Here is a 7,833-nt window from a genome sequence, read left to right as displayed (position 1 = left end):
ATAGATAGATAGATAGATAGATAGATAGATAGATAGATAGATAGATAGATAGATAGATAGATAGATAGATAGATAGATAGATAGATAGATAGATAGAGAGGGGACAGAGAGAGCGTGGAACGCGAGGAAGCAAACGAATTCAATAGAAAGATCGGTGCAGGAAACATAGATAGAGACTGGCGGAAGTGAAAAAGGGAAAGATGAAAGAATGAGGGAAAGAGAGGGGAACAGAGAAAAAGAGTGAGAGAGAGAGAGAGAAAGAGCGAGTCCGAGCGAGAGAGAGCGAGAGAGAGTGAGAGACAGAAGCAGGAGCGTATCGGTGGCGATGAATGAATTAGCCGTCATTTTAAGCTCATTAAAATAGGCGCGAACTCTCCGCTTTTGTTTATCCTGCTGGGCAATATGGTAACGGGCAGCCGATCTGTTCTAACAAATACGCGCTCGGACTGACATCACAGGCAAACTGCGCGTGATTATTATAGTCTGTGGCCTCATGCTGTGTATCTTATGCGCGTGTATGATGAATTTGTGAGCTGAAACTGCATGAAGCATTGACACAGAGGCAGGTTTCGTTTACCCTGTAAATACATTTTTCTTCCCCCGTAGAACTAACTGCCCGTGACTATATGCCGGTGTTCCATATTCCCGCCATATTCTCCCGGGAAGCGAATGTATCTGCGAGGAAGATAGCTATCGCACGGCAGGCGCCATTCGAGCATGGTATGAAAGCATGCAACGATCATCCAATCGGCGGATGATATAAAGGTATCGAGGCAAGGTTTACGGGCCGATACACACAATTTTCTTGTGCATGAAAGTGTCCGATATACAATGTCGCTAAGTGTAAACCGATTGCGCACATGCATGATGGCATGTATATAGAGCGTTTTGTCATTTGTTATATAGACTACACGGCGGATTTGACAGCTTGTTTATAGCGCCAGCGGATATTTATACATTTTAAGCAGTCCCTTTGATTCAAGACCACTTAATACGTGTACACTCCCTAAGAGCACGTCAAATTTATCTTTTCGTATATATTGCCTTAAGTGCCCGCGAAAGGATTTTTTCGGGCGTATACACTGCGACTGTTGTTTGTAAGTCGCTGGAAGTATGCAACGTGAGATGCGGGTTCGCGTCGGGCCGACATTCCTCGCAGCCGGGAGGCAGAAGGATGAGGAGGCTGAATCAGCAAAGCCATCTCGGCGCGCTAATGCAGCCTCTGAAAGATATGTATCTATGTGCTGCGAGAAAAGTATACAGAGCGCTAACGTGCCGATGCCCGGCCAGACGGCCGGCAAACATACGGCGCTCTACAGTTTACATGCGCAGCGATGACGCTGCCACGCAGATAGAATTATGCGATAAGCAATATAGCAAAAATACTGTGCTAACATTGCTCTTGTCGATTCGGAGGCAGACGATATTCTTTCCGGGCGCGCGTCTTTCGGAAATAGCAAATCTACGTTATATTTAGAACGTGGATGTCGCTGACCAATACCTTGTTTGTTTTCAATATCCTAATCAGTGCTTCTCTATAGCCAACGGTTTGCTTATTATAAGTATAAAGTATCCGGATAGGTGACAAGCAGTCGACAGTAACTACGTTGCGATGTGTGATACGCACATGACCGGCAGGCGTCGTCGTTTGCACGTTTACGTTATAATTTCATCCATCGTTTTATCTCGGCATATTCTATAAGGCAGCTTACGAACTCGTCGCCGATAGCACAGTTGATCTAGAATATGAGTGCTGCATGAGATCATTTTTAATCACAGGTGCGACGCCCATGGTGTGACACCGTCATGTAGCGCCTCACTGCGCAGACTATATAGCGCAGGCTGTGCTATTCCTACCAGCTGATAATTTGCTCCGTGAGAAGCTTACAAGCTCGCGCGTCTAGTGCGGCCGATGTAAGCTTATGTACGCGCGTGCATTTAGCACTGTGCGATTAGTTCAGTTCTATTTACTCTAGCCGAGTAATATTGCTCATCAGTATCCTCTCTGCACACAATGAGCAGCGTCTAATTAGATTATTTCGGCAACAAATGACAACTTAATTCCCTTGATTAATTCGTCGCCTATACGAAAAAGAGCATTAAGCGTACTCGAGGGGTTTCGTATTTTATTCAGCGCTGGCGAGCCGTTCACACGCGTATTTAGACAGCGATAAAACACTCCCGACAGACGCCATGTTCAATTTGCCACATATCATCTCGAGCAGAAATCGACAAAGCGATTTTCCTTGTTCGTCCCGGTGAACGGCTACCGAGGCGTTAATCGAATTAAGGTATTTGCTACTCTTTCTTATATATTGATGTCATCAGGTGTAGCAATTAGCATAATAGGTGAGGGAATTGGCCGCGGCTTTCTCGAGGGGCATGCACGGCGAAAGTAAGGGGGGATAAGCCCGTGAAAACAATAGCGATCTGACGAGAGGTAAAAGACCGATTAAATTTGGCACGCTCTGTGTACACAAGATTTCTCCGGGAGGAACTTGATGAGGATTTCACATTTTCGAATTGATCGATCGGCGTGTTAGAGTATATTTGCTAGATTATGCTAACTTTGATATAGGGGCCTATGGTGTTTCTTTCGCCCCATTTATCTAGCGTCGCTGTGAATGTTAATATTTGTGCATCTCGTGCAAGTGTAATGATTTCAATAAAGCCATATACGTCACCAATGAGAAATTTTTGTTTATTTGAATAATTAGCCAATGTTTGTTCGCGCTGTCTGAAATCGTGGCTACGCCATCCCACCGCAGTGCATGCACGTCAAAACAATATGCGAGTTTTAAAACCGATTAGCGCATGCAACTCAAAAGCACTTGTATTCAGTTTACATCGTGATATAACGCAGATCACAGATGGCTATCAACGAGATGTCTTGTGTTTGCATTACGTGTTCTTTCCGTTTACCGTTGTAAACGACGCCGTACGTGTGTTCGCACGTGCGCACACACGGCCGGCTGCGCAAGAGAAATACCAGCATAGCCTGTAGACCATGTACTGTAGTTTCGGTGTCATTTATTGCCGTAAGTAAAGACGTCGAGCCCGCCTCGTGACAAGTACGTGCTTGGGTCGACGCGCGTCACACGGTACATATACGGTTGTTACGGCGGTTCAGTTACCGCACCGGATCTTTCACCCCTCTTCAATCCGCGACGACTACATTTAAAATTCGCAATTGTATAAATGCATCGCCAGTTCTCCGCGCAGCGAAACGCAACATTATCATAGGTTAATGACTCGGCAAATCACATCGGCCAGCTGACTGGTTTACGCGCGATGCTGGGAAAGCAAAACAGAATTTAATGGCGAAATTAAACAGGCGAAACCGCCGCAAGCGTAATCCGCCGCCATATATCTTGTTAACGTGTGGGAACGCTTGTTCAAAACGACTGACAGTTTAAAGTAAATCACTGGCAGAGGGATGTTCTATCCACAGCATGGACCCTATCACAGGACTCTCTCTATCCCTCCCTCCCTCTCTCTCTCTCTCTCTCTCTCTCTCTCGTCTCTCTCTCTCTCTCTTCTCATCTCTCTCTCCGTCTCTCTCTCTCTCTCTCTCGCTCTCTCTCCTCTCTAATACTATATATATATATTACTTACCCGCCTAGACTAGTAAGTAGATGCTTCAATTGAGGCCAATCTCAATATTAGATAACGCAAGGCATGAACGTCATAGCATTCGCATTTACAAATATGAAATAGTAATGAAAAAAGTGTGTGCTTCTTAGTTATATATCCGAAGCATACGATGGATGTAAGCATTGCTGGAAATAATCGTACGCGTACGAGGTTGACGGAGGGAAACCATTTTCAGATAAACGGAAGACGAAGAAATCGTAAGAGTATATATTCTCTGACTGCGGTAACTGCAATGCGGTCGCCAGGCTTCCTTCAAACTCCACGACAGATGCCGCTCTCGCTCATTGGCTGAAGTCTACCTATAATCTATAATCTATCTAATTAGTATCTGCGAGTGTGCGAAGGGGGGCGCTGCATGCAGTTTGGCTTCGGTCCTTGGCCTACCGCAGCCACCAATGTATCTTTAAATAAAGACAAATTGTCTGTTTCCGAGCGTTTGCAAATAGCTCAAGTACGCCATAAAGCCATCTGGCGAGCGGACACACCGGGTCGTATATATACAACGTCGAGGTTCGCCCATCATGAGGCGGGCCGTTTTAGCTCGCGTTTTCGTCGTAGCTATTGCCGCGCGCAGATACTCCGCGCGATATATATATACATATATTATATATACCGGCTCCCTCTCGCTACAGTAGGACAGCTACGCAGTATCGACGGCTACAGAGCTGGATAATAGACCAACAGACGGGTCGTAACACCATGCGCGCGGCGTATGCGTGTGTGTGTGGTCGTGCGTGCGTGTGCGTGCGTTTGTGTTGTGTGGTGTGTGTGTGTGTGTGTGTGTGTGTGTGTGTGTGTGTGTGTGTGTGTGTGTGTGTGTGTGTGTGTGCGTGCGTGTGTTTCGTGCGTGCGTGCTTTCGTGCGTGCGCGTGTTCGCGCGTGCGGATACACAACTCTGCATCTGCGTGGCAAGATAAGGCGGCCATTGTTCCGCCTCGGCCAGCGTCTGCGCGCGGATCGCCGCAGCGTGTTTATTTGTGTGGATTAATGGCAATAAAACAAAGATTCGTTTCCACCACAGAGCTGCGCGCGGTGGTTGCGCGTACGAACACGACGAGTGAAGAAGTGCATTTACGACAACCTGCGCGAATGTGTGGCGGGGTAGAATTCGAGCAACACGCTACCGAAAAAAATAGGTGGCAAAATGAAATCAGCGGGTTCTTACTGGGCAGAGTAATTGTCGCGATGCTTCTCTCTCTCCCTCTCTCTCTATCTCTATCTCTCTTCTCTCTCATCTCCTCTCTCTCTCTCTCCTCTCTCTCTCTCTCCTCTCTCTCTCCTCTATCTCTCGCTCTCTCTCACTCTCTCTTTCTCGCGCTCGCTCTCTCTCTCCTCTCTCTCTCTCTCTCTCTCTCCTCTCTCTCTCTTCTATCTCTCTCTCTCTCTATCTCTCCCTCTCTCTCTCTCTCTCCTCTCTCTCTCTCTCTCTCCTCTCTCTCTCTGCTCTCCTCTATCTATCTCTCTCTCTCTCTCTCCATCTTCCATCTCTCTCTCTTTCTTCTCTCTCTCTCTGCACAGGTCCTACGAAGAATCCCGTCTCTTCTTCATCTTTGTGCATTTCCTCCTTCGGCTACCCATCAAGTTCATATTCTGGCAGCGATGTAGGCAAAAACACGCAAGAGGAAGCACCTGTGCGACGTGATGAAATAGACGTTTGGGTCTTTTTTCGCGTTATGTTCGATGTGCGGCAGTGTGGCAGCTAGTGTATCAAAACATATACACCGTGTAACATCCCCGGCTCGTTTCGGACCCCAGAAAGCCAAACACTAGAGGTTATGAAGAAGAAATTAGAGGATTCGAATGCGAGAAAAACACGTTATCGTATAGTTAATTTATATGTAAATTGAAATGGGAACCTGATTAAACAAAAATATTAATTCATTAATTCTGGTTAGGCTGTCTAACGGGCTACAGAATTCAATTATTTAATGCATTTATTTGTAAACCAGTCATTCATCCAGATAGTTCCCCGTGGTGACTATGATCATATAACGTGTTATTTAAATGTTTAGATGTTACTATATTTTGATTGCTATGCAAATAATTACATGATAACGCGAAAATGTCTATATGATTCAGCAATAATTATTGAGCTTGAAAGCTTAAATTCAAATAAAGCTATAAACATAAAGACCGTCCGTTGCTTATTATTGCCATCGTTTGGTTTAGTTTCGAAGAGTGATGTCTGCATATTAGACTTAGCGATAGATGAATGCCTTTCTTCAAAGCTATACACAAGATACAGAGCATATATTTAAAAGCTTTGTTGGGGTTATATGAGTTAAAAGCCGTTTAATAACAGTGATTACCAAAAAATTCTGGAGGATTACATTGCTGTGAGATGCTGCGTATGGCTCGTGTAGGTAAGGTATAATGTGTTGACTAAGAGAATCGCGCGCGCTCTCTCTCTCTCTCTCATCCTCTCTCCGCTCTCTTTCTCCCCGCCCACCTTAATTTATTGCATGCTCTTTTTCTTTCTCCCCTTCTCTCTCCCTCGTTCGCTCTCTCTCCTCTCTCGTCGCCGCTCGCTTAATCTCTCTTGTGTCTATTCTTTCTCGCTCGCTCTCTTTCGCGCGCGCGAGGCGTATCTCTCTCTCTCTCTCTATCTCTCTCTCTCTCTCTCTCTTCTCTCGCCCTCTCGCTTGATCGTTGGCTCACTCCTCTTCCTCCATCGCTGTATTATAAACAGTATTCACTTAAGCGGAGGAAGGAAGGGCCATTTTCGAGATGAGACAGTTGTTAAGAACATTAATTAATTACTTAACACCCCGAATAAACAGAGCAGGCTAAACAAACGATTACTGCGTTACTGAAGCTGCAAACATGTGGCCACCATGCGAGGAGGCAGGAGGCAGGAGGCAGAGAGAGAGAGAGAGAAAGAGAGAGAGAGAGGAGGGGGAGGGAAAGAGAGGGGGAGGGAGAGAGAGAGAGCGAGAGAGAGGGGGAGAGAGAGGGAGAGCCGGCGCGCGAAATTAAGAGAGCGAGCGAAAAAAAGACGAGAGATTAAGCGAGCGAACGAGAAGAGAGCGCGAGGAGAGAGCGCCCGAACGGGAGAGAAAGGGGGAGGGAGCGAGAGAGAGAGGAGGGAGAGAAAGGAGGGAGAGAGGGAGAGAGATAGCACGAAAAGAAAGAGAGGAGAGAGCGAGCGAGAGAGAGAGAAAGAGAGAGAGAGGAGAAGAGAGGAGCGAGAAAGCGAGAGAGAGAAGAGAGAGAGCGAGAAAGCGAGAGAGAGATAGCACGAGCGCAAGAGAGGAGAGGGGGCTAAAGACGCTAATAGCAGTGTTAGCCTGCTTATCCACTGCAATAAACGACTATACAATAATGCCACCCACATTATAATCACCACTGCCTAAATCTATGACAGGGGTAAAATATTTGTCATCAAGATACGTAGAGTATTTTTTTCTGCAGGACATTAATGTTAGATTTTATCTACGAAAAAAAGATTACATATACGAGCAGAGTCATTAGAGTCGTGAAACCGACTTTGGATTACGGTTGTGAGTAAATACGTGCGTATGTACAAACCGTTCTTAATGTATTTAATGTAATTTAGCGTAATGTACTATAATATTTTATTTTAATGAGGTAAGTGTAAGGTAATGTAATATAATGTAATTTTCATAATGACAAATAGTTACAATCGGTTCTTCGCAGGTTACGTTTCGATGCAAAGAGATTTAGGCCTACTGCGATGCATCGATAGCCCTGACTTTTCTGCATCTACCACACAACTACGATGCCCAGTTTCATGCACACAAGGTGTTAAGCTACGTGTTCTTCGCTTACTGATCGCTCTGAAAGGAAAGTTAACATGTTTATTGCTTAAAGAGATACAGCCGTACGATCGATGGGCGTCGCAGAGTCGGCTAGCAGGAATATATAATTCAGCTCTAACAGCTACAGTCGAATAACATGTAGAGATATGAGATCAGTGTTTTCCCTCTTTTTTGATGCTTACGGCTATAGTGACTGCCGTCTGAGCCACACTAACAGATCTAAATGAACGCGCATATGCGCATGTTTTTAATATTATGTTAATATTTGATACCCTTCGTGCGCTCTTTTCTCTCTCCGCCTCGCCTCTGTCTGTCTGTCTGTCTGTCTGTCTGTTTGTCTGTCTGTCTGTCTGTCTGTCTATCTCTCTATCTTTCTTTCTAATAAATAAATAAATAAATA

This window comes from Priapulus caudatus, unplaced genomic scaffold, assembly GCF_000485595.1.
Source record: "Priapulus caudatus unplaced genomic scaffold, Priapulus_caudatus-5.0.1 Scaffold474, whole genome shotgun sequence".
NCBI classification, from domain to species: Eukaryota; Metazoa; Priapulida; class Priapulimorpha; order Priapulimorphida; family Priapulidae; genus Priapulus; species Priapulus caudatus.
This window is presented reverse-complemented; position numbering follows the sequence as displayed.